Source organism: Lonchura striata, chromosome Z (assembly GCF_050655825.1).
Source record: "Lonchura striata isolate lonStrDom1 chromosome Z, ASM5065582v1, whole genome shotgun sequence".
In the NCBI taxonomy this organism is placed as follows: Eukaryota; Metazoa; Chordata; class Aves; order Passeriformes; family Estrildidae; genus Lonchura; species Lonchura striata.
The window spans coordinates 49,875,871-49,891,764 of record NC_140740.1 but is presented as its reverse complement, the minus strand read 5'-3'; the positions used below and the strand labels follow the sequence as shown (position 1 = coordinate 49,891,764).

General features: G+C 35.5%; 1 long non-coding RNA gene across 16 annotated transcripts in view; it reads left to right on the top strand.

Annotated features, from left to right (window-relative positions):
• LOC146763811 (uncharacterized) overlaps positions 1–15,894 on the top strand; it is a 66,177-nt gene that overhangs the window by 12,493 nt on the left and 37,790 nt on the right. For 12 of the 16 annotated variants that reach the window (XR_014951228.1, XR_014951227.1, XR_014951222.1 and 9 more), the window contains one exon: positions 7,330–15,607. This is a non-coding gene — a long non-coding RNA (uncharacterized LOC146763811). Of the gene's footprint in view, positions 1–7,329; positions 15,608–15,894 lie in introns of those variants that run through there. The other 4 variants (XR_014951226.1, XR_014951225.1, XR_014951217.1 and 1 more) reach the window with 3 other exon arrangements.

Genomic DNA, 15,894 nt, shown 5'->3' with positions numbered 1-15,894 from the left:
TTTGTTTAAAACATTGCAAATGAGTAATGGCTGCTTAGAGCTGGATGAGTACTTAAAAGAATGTGTAAAATAGGCTATTGTACTCACCTAGTGAATTTTGTTGTTTGCTTGTCTTCAATCAAACCTAGGGGCCTTCCTTTTTGTACCACAAAGTGTTGTGAGCACTGGGAACTTTTGAAGTGGTGTTTGATTCTGTTGACCTCCTGACCACTCTCTAGGTAGAAATGTGCTTTTTACTGTAACACTACAGTCCTGCAAGATGGCTACAATTCTTTGGTTTTGGGTTTTGTTGTTTTTATATTGGGGGGGGGGATCTTTGAGTGTGGTGGTGCCCAGGAAATTATACTTGAACATGAGGAAGAACTTTTTTACTGTGCAGTGACCAAGCACTGGAACAGATTGCCCAGAGAGATTGTGGTCTCTCTCACTGGAGATATCTAAGACTGGATACAATCCTGTGCCATGTGGCCTGCTTGAGAAGGGATGTTGGACTAGATGATGCACTTAGGCCCTTCCAACCTGACCCATTCTGTAGTTCTGTGAATATAATTAGGTATGAAAATACACAATTAGGTCAGGAAAAAAACCCTAAATGCTACACTGATCTGTGAAGATATACATCACGCTATTTAATAGCTGAAATCTATTGGAAGTACATACACTACGATACCTCAGCCCCAGTAAAATGTTGAGAATAGTTGCCATGTCCCTCTAATGTCACTGAAAATATCAATATAGCTTTTAAATATTAGCCCTACTGGATGTAAAATTTGTCTTGGAATCAAATTTTTCCCTTACTATTTCCCTTATTATTGCATTAGATTTACTGCTTTAATATCATAAGAAAGGATAATAAGTGTTAGAAATCTTTCTCTGTTCTTTGAATGCTTACCCCATAGACATTATTTTTCCAGTAGTGCCTTCTTGTCCTTGTTTCAGGAATTGAGCAAATTGTGCCAGTTGTTTTATTTCCCTAAAATAATTAGCCTAATTTAATGGCTCATTAATTTGCAAGAAACCCATTCTTTGTGATTAATTTTTACTCCAAATGACAGTTAGGTAACAGATTATAGTTTTTTTTACCTCCAAACATGACATTTATTACATTAAAAAAAAATACAGTGAATGTTTTGGTCGAGAGAGGCAAAAGACTAAAAAAGGTAAGGTATTGAGAAGTCTTAGGTTGTTACTGAACATACTTGGATGTAAGTTCCAGCCTCCTGTCTGGAAATTAGTTGATGTCTGGACATAAAGATTTAGCTAAAGGAGGTAATGCGCAATCTATCAATTGAAGTTCAGTCAGGATGGAGCTCGAGAGCTGTGTGATGGGCAGCAGGGCTCTTCTCCACTAGATGGTGATGCAGGAGCAGCTCTGGCTTCCCTGCTCCTAGAGCAGCAGGTTCACCTCGTGCGGGTTCACATTCCCATTCGTGAATAGTCTCGTGAAAGTACTTTTAAACAAACTTCTTCCTTGTTTTGTAAAAAGTGAAGACTCTGTTAAGATTTTAAAGAAGGTGGAGTTTTACAAAGAGACAGAAAGTATTTGAGTTCCTCAATGAATGTGCACAATTTATTAAGACACTGGAGGAATATCTGTTTCAGAAATTTGGCATTCTAAATGGCATGAGTTAGACAGTTTTTTGTCTAACTCAAAAAGAATGGTTTAATTCAGCACATAGCAATCTCTCAAACCATACAGTATGAATAACTCTGTGGAAGATCTTAGTTATATGAGGAGGTTATCTGTGGAACTGTTTTTCATTTGTAAAGACAGCAGCAAAACGTGAAACTGTGAATATATTTGGAAACACAGGTAGGTAGTTGTATCAAAAATATATAAACTTTAGGTAACTGGATGGTAAATGCTGCAGTAAAATAATGGTGCATATGTCATGTAACTGATAGCCATTAAAAGACTCACAATTCTTCCTCACCTAGGAAACACTGAGTTTTTAAAATAAACAGATAAAAATTATCCTCAAATGAGCAATTTTATAAGTTTGGACTGGTTGCAAAGTAATTCCTTCACAATTCTTCCTCCCCAGTGGTTTCCATGCTTCTTTCTCTGATTGCCTGTAAGTTATCTCAGTGCTTACCTCCAGGCCTGATTCCTCTAGAAAGGAGAGGGTTATCTGAGATGTTGAGTGCAACCATGAAAATATAGCAAATGGAAAATAGGAATATTGAATAATAAAGTTAATCTTGAAAGTCTTTGTTTAGCAAACTCCCCGCACTGAAAAACATAAACTGGCCTGTGCCACATTTTTTCTAATGTTCTATCTGGTTCTCACAATAATTTCTGCTTTTCATCCAGTTTCTATCTTTATTTTTATTACTTACTGTAGTGTTGCACTTGAGAAAGAATAGATCAAAAGACATCTAGACACATACAGACCAGAAAAAAAGTAGTGTTTCAGAGTTTTGTTTCTGAAGTAAAGGATTTTTGGAACCACAATCCTAGACACCAGATTTCTAAATATGAAACAGACAGATTAAGCAAAGGAAAAAAACCCCAACCAAACAAAAAAAAGGAACATGAACTGTAGAGCAAGTAAGTTAAAGAAATAGTAAAGCAATAGCATTAAAAAAGTAGTTAGTATAGAAAGTTGTGAGCAAATAACTGAATTTTACATCTTTTAATTGTCACTTTCTGCCACATTTGTTTGTGCCATGAGTTAACTGACATTTGAAAATGTATTTAGTGAAATGTAAGAAATCATATAGAGCATTCTGTGTATTAAGAGATCTATGAAGATTACATGTAATAGAAAAATTAAGAGCTGATCTAGAGAGGTCCAAGAGATTTGTGAAAAACTATTTGACTCCAGAAAGCCAAGTTCATTCTTTCCTCTTTACTAGTATTTATTCATGTGTCCATTATTTTCATGGTTCAAGTATAATTTTTTACCATTTTTCCTGCTGTGGACATCAGGCTTTCTAGGCTGTAGTTCCAGGTACACTGAGAAAAATGTTATAATAGTAATTGCATTTCATGAAAAATTATTTAGAGTTTTATCTTGAAATAAGCAGGAAATAATCAATTCAACTAAAGTGACAAAAATAATGACTTTGCAAAATTTATACAGAAATGCACTGAGGAGCAAGACAGTCAAAGGCATTTAGAATCTAACTTACTAATCATTGTGATATGCAGAATTGTTTTTATGTAATTATAATAAATAGGAATACTTTCACTCAGGACTAAAATCTAGTTTATGCTCTTCTGCAATGTGATTTGAGTCCCCATTTTTAAGATGGGCAAATGTGAATTGTACTTTTTAAATGTATTCTTAGAAATTCCATAAGTACAACAATGAATGACGTCTCTTCATGTAGTGTCTATTCTGTTTTACATCTAGCTATTTGGACAAATTAAAAAACCTCCCTATCATGTTTCCCTCTTAAGAAGACTCAGTATATGCAATTGCACACACAATAATTTTCTTAATCAATTAAGAGAATCTGATAATCTACTGATTATGTCCTGTCTTCAGTGATAAACACATATATTGTCTATTTCCATTTTGAAACCAAAGCAGTTTTTGCTAGTGCTTTTGGCTAGCCTTGACAAAGTAAATTTTTCCATTAAAAAAAACAAAAGAAATTGATTAGAATAAAGATAGAGCCATCTGTAAAATAGCTGTGTTTTAGTGTCACTGTAATATTACTGAACTGGGCACTGAGAAAGGGAAATATCTTCTTTCAGAACCAGTCACTGTTACATGCTGAGAAGTGTCTGTACAAAGCTTGGATTTTTTTCCCCAACAGTGTTTTGACTTGGCAATTTCAACTACCTGGAAGCTATATAATGTGAAATTTCTAGTTAGAAACCTTCAGCTCTGTTGAATGAGAACGATATTCACACTAGAGTGGTTCACCCCTATCTCATTTTCTATCCCTTCCAATACTTTAACAGAAGCTTCCCTTCTGTCTCTTCAACACTTCTTGCTGGGGTTGGCATTGCCAAATTCTGTGTTTTAACTCCAGAGATCTGGCTCATTCATTTATTTAATCTCAGCAAATTTCCAGTGTTCTACTCTGAGGTGTAGAGTCTGTTTTTTAAGCTTTACTCTTGATGGTTAAAAAATCTGTTGTGTTTGAATGAAAGAGAATATGCATGTTGATGTTTATAACAGTTGTTTGCTCATACAGAATGCCAGCAATCTGTATGGACAATGAGACAGAAAACAACACCCTCACTCTAAATAGCTTACAGTTTAAATAAACAGCCAAGGGAAGAAGGACTGAATGGGAAATACTGGAAGAGTAGAACAACTGAACAGCTAAGGTTAATGCTTATCTTGTTATGCTGTTGTCTCTTAATTTTTTTACCTGACCTCTCCTTAAAAATGGAGAGCATATTTTTTTTTAACTGACAAGGAGATCTGATTTCTATGGGCCTTTAAGGCCCACATACATATATTAAAAAAAAAGAACCAACAAGTAAATACATTTAACAAGTTATTATTTGATTTTGGAGAACAAATCTATACATGTTAGTAGGCCAATCTAATTTCTACAGATTGTTCTAGTGTACCAGCAGTTGCTTTACTGTTCACTACAAGATTTTTTTCAAAGGTACAAACTCTTCCAAATAAACTGGTTTAGGATTCATGTACACTTCTAAATTTTGTCAGTTTCTGCAAATACAATTCAGAACAGATTCATTCTGATAATAGAAAGTTTCACAGCAAAGTGTGAAAACAGTTTACAGCTGTCTTAAAGCATTATTTAGGGCCTGTGCTGTGCCCTAGATGAATAAGACTGCAGATACAAGGTCCATGGCCAGATCATACCCAGATGTATTTCTGTCTAGGGTGGTTCTCATACCTAGAGTCTTCTGTAATCATATAAAAATTATGAGGAAAGCTTCCCCCAGCAAAGTCTCAGGGAAAGTTAATAGTGCAAATACTGCTTTCTCTTTTGCAAATATAAATCACTCAGTGGGCGCAGTACAGCCTCAGCTGGAGTAAAAAAATTAATTTGCACGCTGCATGTCTGCAGAGGTGAACAGCCCTCAGAATATGGAAGAACTATGTGTTGTGTCTTTTTCTCAGGAAAAACCTTATTTGAAAATTGTACATCTTAGTAGCTACTACAGACAGTGTGATTTCTCTCAATCTGATTAACTAAAGAGCCTAATAAATAATAACACACTGCTTTATTTTCTATTTCACTACCTAAGTGTGTATCCTGCTAGGGAATTTTGTGGCTTGAAATGTTGATTTTCAGACAAAATTCTTGCTTATAGTTCTGCAACCATTTAATTTTTCTAAGTTTCCCTATTCTGACTCTGAGTAGCTATTGCATCAGACACAATAGGTGTTCTGTGCTATTATTGCCAAATCATATTATTTATCTCCTAAAGTGTTCACAAATGATTCATTGAACAAGACATAAAAAGAAATACAATAAATCACAAGACACATTAGAGTAATATTCAAAAACAAGGTAAACTTTCTAGAAAATACACATTTTTAGTTATATTAGTTAAATATCTTACTAAGACAACAATTAAATGAGTCCTCAAAAAAAACCCCAATGGACTTAAAAGGTTTTCTTCTTCATCTGTAGATGATCTTAAGGAAAATTTAATGAAAATGTAAGTAAACCCTTATAATTGTACCAGACAGTCCATTAATTTTTTCTGGTATGATTTAGAAATCTAAAAACCAATTAAAAATAATTTTTCCTAAGGCAATAACAACATAATAATATCAATAAATTTTGACACTGGGATAAATATTTGGTGATAGGGTAGCTAATGTTATTAGCACAGCTGGACAGCTTCTCAGCATTATTGAGCTATGAAAATTTTTGCTTCTAAAATTTGCATCAGACACCTTCTATTTTTAGAAAAGTTCTATTACCCTTAATATTATTACTTTTTAGCATAGTTGATTTGTTTTAATGCTATGCATTCACCAGGTTTTTAACCCATGCTGTCATACTGCACTATTGGGAAACCCAGTTAGCAATACATCCACTTGTAAAGTGAGAAAAAAACCAAATTATGTGGATAAAAATCATCTGTTCAGTGCCAGAGCATTTAAGTCTCATGATTCACATATGAATATAGAATATGAAACCTTATTAGGAATGACAGTCAAAGAAGAGGAGTAAGATATTATTCCATATATTGAGGTACACCAGCTTGTGCTGAGTGGCAGAATATATGAAGTCCATAGTGGTGATAAAAGAGAAAAATAACAAAGGTGCTTTCACAGTCAAGATGAAACATCATACAAAGGTGATAAGGCAGATTAAATAATTTCAGACTAGGCTGAACTTTGCTAGAAGTCCAGCATATTGCAAGATGCAAAATATTAACAAGGTCTTGGAATGTGTTGACAACATTTGTTATTTCAACCTTAAGAAGGAAATCAAGGTGAATTTTCAGTACAGAGTTCTAGAAGAATTTGAAGATGAAAAGAAACACTGATGATTGTGGTAACGAAATGATTGAACTCATGATTTCTGGGATGAAAATAAAAATACTATTAGTAAAAAATCCCATTGTAAAAGATCTGAATTAAGATCTCAGGATAGCTTAGAAAAAACATTAACAACATTAAAGACAGAAATATGTCAAAGTGAAGGAGCTTGGAATAATAAAACCAAAAAACATAGGATAGCAAATTAGAAATTTGCAAAGAAGTATTAGTAGCTGTCCTGAATATTCATCAAAATTGTCATACTACGATCCAATAATCAAGCACAATATTTAGATGTTTAAATAAAAGTATCTTCATTAAGTATACGAAGTGGTATGTCCAGTGTGCTTGAAACTGAAAAAGACTAAAATGGAGTGGGGATTTTTTCAGGTTTGACAACTGTATTTCATTAAAGTTTTGGACAACTCAAGAATCAGCAGCTGCAAAACATGATACAGTAAGAACAAGCTGCTGGAAAACATAATATGCCTAACAACTTGAATAAAATTAACATTGCAAAAATATGAATGAACAAAATAACATAAAGTTAAATCTGGCTGTAGAACCAAAGGTGGGATGGCATGCGTTCAAATATGTAAAGCATATCAAAATGGGAAAGCAAACACCAGTATTTTTTCTGAGACAAATATAAGAGCTCAGTTTGCAGGAAAAAAGATATATGTTAGGCATTAGAGGGAAAAAAAAAAAAGGAAAACAAAGCCAGTATTTTCACAATTTGATAATTAAATACTGAAGTAGATGGCCTGGACAGACTGTAGTAGGAAGATTTAAGAACAGGTACTGTGAACAGTTTAGATCTTGTCTTGGGCAAGAGAATGGACTAAATCAGTTTCCTTTCAATTCTTTCTGATTTATATTTTTATCTCCTTTACAGAATGAAGTCAGCTGTGAGAAAGAGGCACAGAAAGTAACAGGGTAAATGAACATAATTTTTGTCTGAATTATTGTCCTCTATTAATAAAGGTAGAGATTTCCATGGTTATTTTAAAAACAGAAGACCTGCATTTGTAGTCTCCATCTGGAATATAAATGTGCAACAAAGAAAGACAAAATTTAATCTCTCTAATGAGACATTGATGATAATAATTTTGTAATAAGTCATTGTATTCTGGAGCTAATGGGTTTTGGACCTATTAGAATGTATTTCATGTTGTTCCACAGTAACATAAGGATGGTAAAACCTAAACTCTTTTTAAGAAGGACTGATTTGATGTAGTCATTTTATTTAAAACCCTTCAGATTGTACTTCTTGTGAAATTATTTATTTCTAATGAATCTGCATTAGGCATCAGCTGCAGAACACCACTTATAGATGTGAGCCCTAGACACTGCAGTGACTGTCTTGAGTCTCATCTTGACTCTGGACTACATTTAAAATACAAACATATGTTAAATGAAATTTAAAGTATGGAGATACAGCTAAGAAGATTTTTTTTTTGCCAATTACACTGTGTGCATTAGTCAATAATAAATTTTATTGCCTTTCAATGGTTGGTTGGTTGGTTGGTTGGCTGGAGTTTTTTGTTTGGTTGATTTTGGTTTGGTTTGGTTTTTTGGTTGTTTGTTTGTTTTTTTTTCCCTCCAGACTACAGCAACTCATAGATGATAAAAGTCTTTCTCAAGTTGAGAACTGTAAGGAGTTTGTTATCAAAAGTAGCTTTTTATTAATTTGGTTGCTTTTGATACTTTCTGTAACGGAAAGCTATAAGCTACATTTCAAACACTATAGTAGTGGTGGGATAGTTGTGATGGTTTACGGACATAAACAAATGTGAAAGTCAGGGTTGTAGATTTTTAACTGCAATGGTGGTGCTGATGACTATATCAGGTAGGTGGGAATTGGAAACATCTCCCAGTTTGTCTGCTTTCTTTTCTTATGTGTTTTGGGTGTATTCAATTCCACATAACACATTTCAGTGTCTTCTGTCTGTTAGTTAAAGTATGGATTATGATTATGGTATCATTTTGGTCTGTATATTTAATGCATTTGCTTGATGAGTTGTTCAGGAATGATAAGGGGCCTGACCAAAAATCCAGTACTGTTATAAAAATCTCTTGTGCACTTGAAAGGAAATAGAGGTAGGCACTAAAGAGACTACCATGGCTTTCATGAGCAACTTTTGTTCCAACAAGCCATTACAATTTTGCTCTTACATTGTATAACAGAACCTTTATATGTTCATGATACTAGCGAAGAAAAAGAACATAGGGTAGGGATCACCTCCAGAATAAAAACTCACATTTTTCAAGTGCATGATTTTTATTTCTGCTACTTAACATTTTTCAAGAAAAGGAAATTGAGATTAATGGGATTTTATTTGTTTGTAAAACTGGGCATTTTACCTATGGTAATCATTTGAAGCAGTCATCTAAGTAGTAATATTTAACTTATTTTTTATTTTACTTTTCACAAATTAAGAGGATATACTTTGAAGATGTTCAGGAAAAATATTTTCTATAGAATTTTGTAGTTTCTCAGTGCTGTTGTTTTATCCAAAGTAAAAAAGAAAAAAAAAAGACACAATTCTCATGTAATACTAATTCTATTTTTAATTAACCAACTTTAATTAACCCAACTGCTGCATATCTAGAAGTTTTATTACTTAGCCCCTATCTGTGAGAACCCTGGGCTTGGTCTGGAGTCTCATGTGGTGGTAAAGTCTCTCCTCCAGCCCGTGCTTCCAAAGGAAAACTCCACAGGCTCTTGTTGTTCAGTCTCAAGGCAGTTTATTGTTTGTTATCTAAAAGATAACTAACTGTGGCTGTTTGGTCAGCGGACCGGGCTGAGGCACACACACACTCTGACATCCTCTCTGTCTGGTGTCTTCTTCTTCTCTCTCCCCGCCCAGGGCTGCTGCTATTTTTATATGCTATATTACGTATTACATGTTTATAGTTTTCCCCCAATACCTACTACCTACGTTGCCAAGTGTTTTTCTACTCTAAACCAATCTGTGAGTGCCAACATCACCAAGAACATGGAGGCAAGGAAGAAGAAGGAGGAAGAACAGGATCAGCCCACTTTCCTCCATCTTAGAACTTCTGACCCCCATGTACAAAGTAAAAACCCCCCTGTACATGTGCTAAAACCTCCCTGTACAATACTAAAAAAATTTCCCCTCTGTTTTGTAACTACTTTTACTATACTATTTAACCCTTTGTGACTGCTTGTTTCACCTCCAAAGTTGGTAACTCATTCCATGGCTCAAACTCAAAATCACAGCTGTTTCCAGCTGCCTGCCAGGGTCTAAAATGCTTCTGACCAAGGGCTGGAACCTCTAAAAATGTCTGAGAGACATTTTGAGTTCCAACACCTATCCTGCTTTACTGGATTACAGATGTATAGGAAAGGAGATTTCTGTCTTCACTTCAGCAACATTCACAGTCTTTTTTTCCCAACAAGCATCTATGCCTTTCAGGTATTTGCTTTGTCTCCTCTTGTCCCTGAGTATGGAAAAAATCTTGTGACAAAGCAGTTAAATAACATTTTTTTCACAATTCTTCTCCATATCTTTTACCATGACATTTACAATAACCATATTTTGCTGATTTTCATCATCAGTTCTATAGATCATTCTGTGTATCTTAATTAACTGTTAATTTGTGGTCCCTTTCCTTGCACTAATCTTATGTATTTAATTTCCTTGTAGTGGAAGATGTACTTCACTCTTTTTGAAACAGTTGATGTATTTTTGCTCATTATTCAGTGCGACGGTGAAGATTTTGGGTGGTAGAAAACCAAGCTAATAATAGTAAACAGGAAAAGAGATACCTTGTAGAAGAGGACTTAATACCTTACAAAATTATGTAAGGTATTACATATTATGAATAAATACCTCAGAAATTAAGGTTCTGATCTCTCACATTCCTATTATCACTCATGTCTGAGCATTATTAATGCTTTTGAAACATAGAAGTCCCCCAAAAGTTCTGTCATTCAGAATCTTCCTTGTGTCCATTTGTTTGTTTATCATCTTCCTCTGGCCTACAACTTAAATTTGTGGATTCATGTTGCCTGCACTTCTGCTATAGTCATCAGTTGTTCCATGACTACTTCTTAGTGTTAATCTTGCAACATTTAAAAGTCCTTTAATAAGCTCTTCCTAAATTTTGGGAAACAAACTACCAAGCTATTTGAAGACATCTCAAATATAAATAAATGCACTAAAGTGTTGGTTTATTTAATCTTCTTGTATTTTTTTAGAGTACTAAGGTCCATATTCTGAAAATGGAAATGACCTTCTAGTTTTTAAATATTATAAAATTTTATTCAAGAAAACAGGAACTCTGAAATATAAGTTGAAGGTACCATTTTCTTCTGTTAATCACTTATTTAGGGAAAACTCATAAGTGAGGGTGACTAACATCATCTGCAGCACTTCACCTCTACATAACAGTTTGAAATTTCCTCTAGAGTAATTGCTTACTGTTTTTCTTGAAGGTCAGTCCCATTTATTTCTATCCTCCCACGATGGGAACTACTGTACATAACTATAGGGGAACAATAGTTTCTATTCTCCCAGCAGTTACCAGGGAGACTGAACTAATTAAGCATCATGTACATTGTAAGCACTTTCAGTTAAGGACTGGGAAAATCAGAAATCATTCCTGAGTAAGAAAAATAATAACCATATTTATCCTTATAAAAATTTGAGTTTGCCTCACTAAAACTGCTAAGTCTTTCATTCTGGAAGTTTAGATGTCTTCCTGATAACCCAACTTTCCTACTGGTATGACACTTGTGCCAAAAAAAATGAAAAATTTAGTGAATTTCAGGTAAATCTAATGACAGAACTATGTATTTGAGCTAAAAATCTGTGACAGCTTCTGATCCTTGTCATGATAACCAGAATTACAAAAACTCCATGAACTTCAGTGATGTAAGTTAGGGCCTGAAAAATACATTAGAACACAAATGTACTTGCTGATTACGATTATGGCTTTGTATATAAATCTGCTGAAGATTTGTGTATTTTTCTTGAGTGGAATGTTTTGTATCATATTTTGAATGGCAGCTATTCTAACAACATGAACATTGGGAAATCTTAAGTTGATATAATTTTAATATGAATTCTAGTACATTTTGCAATATTAACTTCTTCATTCTATAAGCTAAGAAAATGGCATTATTCAAATTTTTTCCAGCAAGCTAGTATCTTCTAAATACCTAGTGTTTTGAAATAACTCACCTAGCTGATCACAGGAAGCCAGCTGGTTGAATTTTCCTGGGTTTCAGCGAAGTTTTCTGTACTTTCTCTCCTCCTCCAGCTCACAGCTAAAAAAAAAACCATGTTGCCATGAGTAAGCAACTGGTTCATGGGTGGGGCACAAAGGGTTACAGTGATTGTACAGTTACTGTACAGTGACAGTTCAGTTACACTTCAACATCTTTGCAAATTTGGACACAGGACTGCAAAGGATACTGAGGAAGTTTGCCAAAGAAACAAAAATGGGAGGAGCTTCTGACTTCCTCGAAGGAAGGAAAAACGTGAAATTCTCAGGAAATGAGGGAGCTGGGCGATCACAAACCATGTGAAATTTAACCAGGGCAAGTGAAAGATTCTTGCGTCTGGCGACTCTGGTTGTGTGTATAGACTGGGGAAGACGAGGCTGAAGAACAGCACCATGGAAAGGGCCCTGGGGCTCCTGGTCAGTGGTGACCTGAGCACAAGCCAGCAGTGCCCTGGCAGCCAGGAGAGACAACCCTGCCCTGGGGGCATCAGGCACAGCATCAGCAGCCAGGAAGAGAGGGGATTGTCCTGCTCTGCTCTGCACTGGGGCGACTTCAAGTGCTGGGGGCAGTTTTGGGTGCCAGAACATAAAAAACACATTAACTTATAAGAGTCCAAAGGAGGGCAACGAGGATGGTGAAGGGTCAGGAGGAGAAGCAGAGTAATGAGTGGCTGAGGTCACTTGGTCTGTTCAACCTGGAGGAGACTTGGGGGAGACCTCACTGCAGTTACATCTTCCTTCTTCGTTCATAAAGATGCAGATTTTGGACTTTTCAGAAACAGCAGAAAGCCTACACCAGCAGTAAGAAAGAGGATGCAAGGATTAGCTGTAATGCAAATTATGTTCATCTTCCTCTCCTTGATCCTGAAAAAAAAATCCACCATGAGCTTCACTGCATAGTTTTGATGTTCTACAGCTGGAAAAGTAACAAGCTTCTGTGATAACAGACTTCCACACTTTGCTTGTGTATATACGTTTGCTTTGCTTATTTGTTTCTGCTGGGCTACAAGATAGGATATACTTAGGAGTGAAATCTTTTGACAAGTTGAACAGAGGCAGATTGGTAAAGCTCAAGATCCTGTGAGAGATTAGTTTTGCTACTTTTAATCACATTCGGCTAACTGTGTTGTGTATCCTAAACTGTGATATTCACATAGAATGTTGTTAGTGATATATACCCCAAAAGGCTGTCTCAGTTTACCTTTGTATGTGAGATCTATATAGGATTATAGCAATAAACTGTGAGAATAAGATTGCTTTTTGCCTTTGTCCACCTGAGAATTACAGAAGCTATCTGATTATTGCACATGTTGAAATGGCTTACAGCTATCATAGTGAATATTCTTTCATGTGGGAGAAAGAAAATGAAAACTGAAATTATGTATGTGATGGTCACCTCCCATTTTAAAAATATTTACCATTTGTATTTGCTGTTTTCCAAATACAGCTATTTGGAGCAGCAGTTGTTGCACAAAATTCAATAGAGGCCTTTTATTTCACAGCTACTGAGAATTTCCAAGCAAGGCAAAATGTTTGAGCAGACTACAAAGTGCTGCTGAAGGCCTTCATGGCATATGTAGTATTTTGTACTAAAAAATTTGTACTATATTGGTTGTCTGTTCATAATCCTTCGGGAAGCATAATCCTGTTCCCAGATCTTATTTGGCGTTACATTACCTTTTCATTTTCTCTGCCTTGTTTTTCCCCTCTCCTGCAGCTACATGTTTGCATACCAGTGCATGATTTCTTATTATGACCCAGCTAAGCAGGGCTGAGGATTTTTACACAACTGGTCAGGAATCAGGATGTGGTTTTCTGAAGTCATTGTGTGTGTTTGTGTTTTCAGAGTGGTAAATCAGAGCTTGTGGTTTGCACTGAAAATCTGATACATGTATTCTGGTGTGATGAACTAGGGTTACATACGAGAACAGTGCCTGCCAAACTTCTGTAGCTTGGACTTTCACCATTTACTTTGCAGATTCAAGTTCAGTTTCTCTCACAAATGGTTGCTTATTGCTCTTCATTCTACAAATACACACATATAACTTTCAACGTGCATTGTAGACATGTTCCGTTTTCTGAGAACTAGAGCTGGAGTTTGACACATCTCTTTACATCCACAAAAGGTCTTGGATAGTGTCTTTAAGTCAGTTTGTAAGGAAGTTACTGACTTGCACAAGAATAAATGGATCCTTTATAGGAGCCTCTCACTGACTCCCTTATTGAGCTTGAAAATAAATATTTTTTTAAAAAATTATTAACTTTTTCAAGCATCACAGAACCACAGAATCATCCATGTTGGAAGAGATCTTCAAGACCATCAAGTCCAACTGCGCTACCATTATCACTCCTAAACCATATCCCAAAAATCCACATCCAGATGCCTTTTGAACACTTCCAAAACCAGCGATTCCATCACTTCCCCAGGCAACTTATTCCAATGCCTTACATCTCTTTCAGTTAAAAAAATAATTCTAATACCTAATCAGAACCTCCAAATACTAACCTTGGATAGAAGTATTTAACAGCTTTCATAAAATATGCTTAAATGTAAAGATCAAAAGAAATTGTGGCTAAGTGCATAGTGCACTTACTTGGGGTGATGTGAGGCATCCTAACTACCCACCTGAAAAAGATAGTGCCTCTGTGATAAAATCTGTGGGAAACTCTGAGCAGAGGATTGAAGATGCAATATACGTTAACACTGAATTGAAATCAGACTTTTAAAAGGGCATCAGCATTTCTTTAATGCTTGGACTGTATTGTGGTCTCTGTAAACATGTCACTTTTCTGTAGGTGTCCCTGAGATGTACCCAGTCATTTTCAGAGTTGAACCTTTTTTCTTCTTGAACACTTCCTGAGATAAATTTATAGAAATTCAAAGACCCCATGCACATATGAATCTCTGAGACTTTACAAGTACAAAAGAAATTGCTTTCAAAGAATATATCTGAATTGAAGACAAAAGCTATTTCATATTTGTTATATGAAAAATTTAAATTAACCAAATTATCTTTGAATTTCTGTGTAACAACTTTAAAAGATTCTGCCTTTGTCATGCATTAACTGTGGGAGAAGCATTCTAGGAGTCCCATGCTTTCCATTTGTCTGTCAAAATGAAAGTATCCTGTTTTATTGCTAATTACACTGTTTTGTTACATGATAGCAAAGACACTTTAGTTTTTGTTTTTAAGCTTACTCTTCCTTTTAATTAAGTGGTGATTATAATATTAACTTATTAATATGACTTTATATTATATCATTGTTTATTTAAAGAGTGATGTTCTTATGTTAGGTGTAGGAGTTAATAAAAAAATGACTACCTACTTTGATGGGATCATTCCTCTAATCAATTCCTTTGGTATCAAAAGGCCATTAATTTTATTTTGAAGTGTCCAAGATTGAGAAGCAGGATATTTTCTATTGCCATCTGTGTAGCAGTTGTCCTCCGGGCAGTTTTCCGTATCTCCTGTTATTGGGCCCATCAATGTCTCGCCACGAGTCCAGACAGCTCCCTCCAGGAGCCAGTTCTGTTTAACAGGAAATCAAAGACCCACCCCATGACTCAGAATGACATCAGCCCATTGTGAGATGCTCCCCCCAAGGGGGAGAGGCTAAACATTCCCACCTAGATATATTCTGGGATTTTTAGACAGAGAGGCAGCCTTTCCAAAAGTTTCCAAGAAGACACAGCTGGGGTTTTCCATTAGACCGACTACACCTTTTCCACTAGACCACTACACAAACAAAAACCACATCTGCCACTCCAAGAGGAACTGCAGCCACTCCAATTTGGACTGTTACCAACATGTTGGCCCAAGGGGTGTTAGGTTGTATTCCGACTTTGTTGGTGATGTTCCTTTCGTATTATTGCATGTATTTTATTTATTTTCCCTCTTCCCAATAAATTGTATTTCTGACTTGGAGTCTCTCACTGGTTTTACTTTCAAACCAGAACAAGAAGTCACACTGTTAAAAGGCAGTCCACATCTCCACAGTATACTGTGGGTTGAAAGCTTATGGAAGGCACACAAGAAACAGACTTTATTATTACTGTATCAGAAAACACAGCTTACTGATAAAATGTAGGGAACTTCTTGGCATTCTCAGCTGTTTTATGTGGATAGGGGTTTTCCCACGAGTAACTAATTTTTCTGTAATGATTTTTCATAATTACTCAATAGGTGATAATTTACTCATTATCACT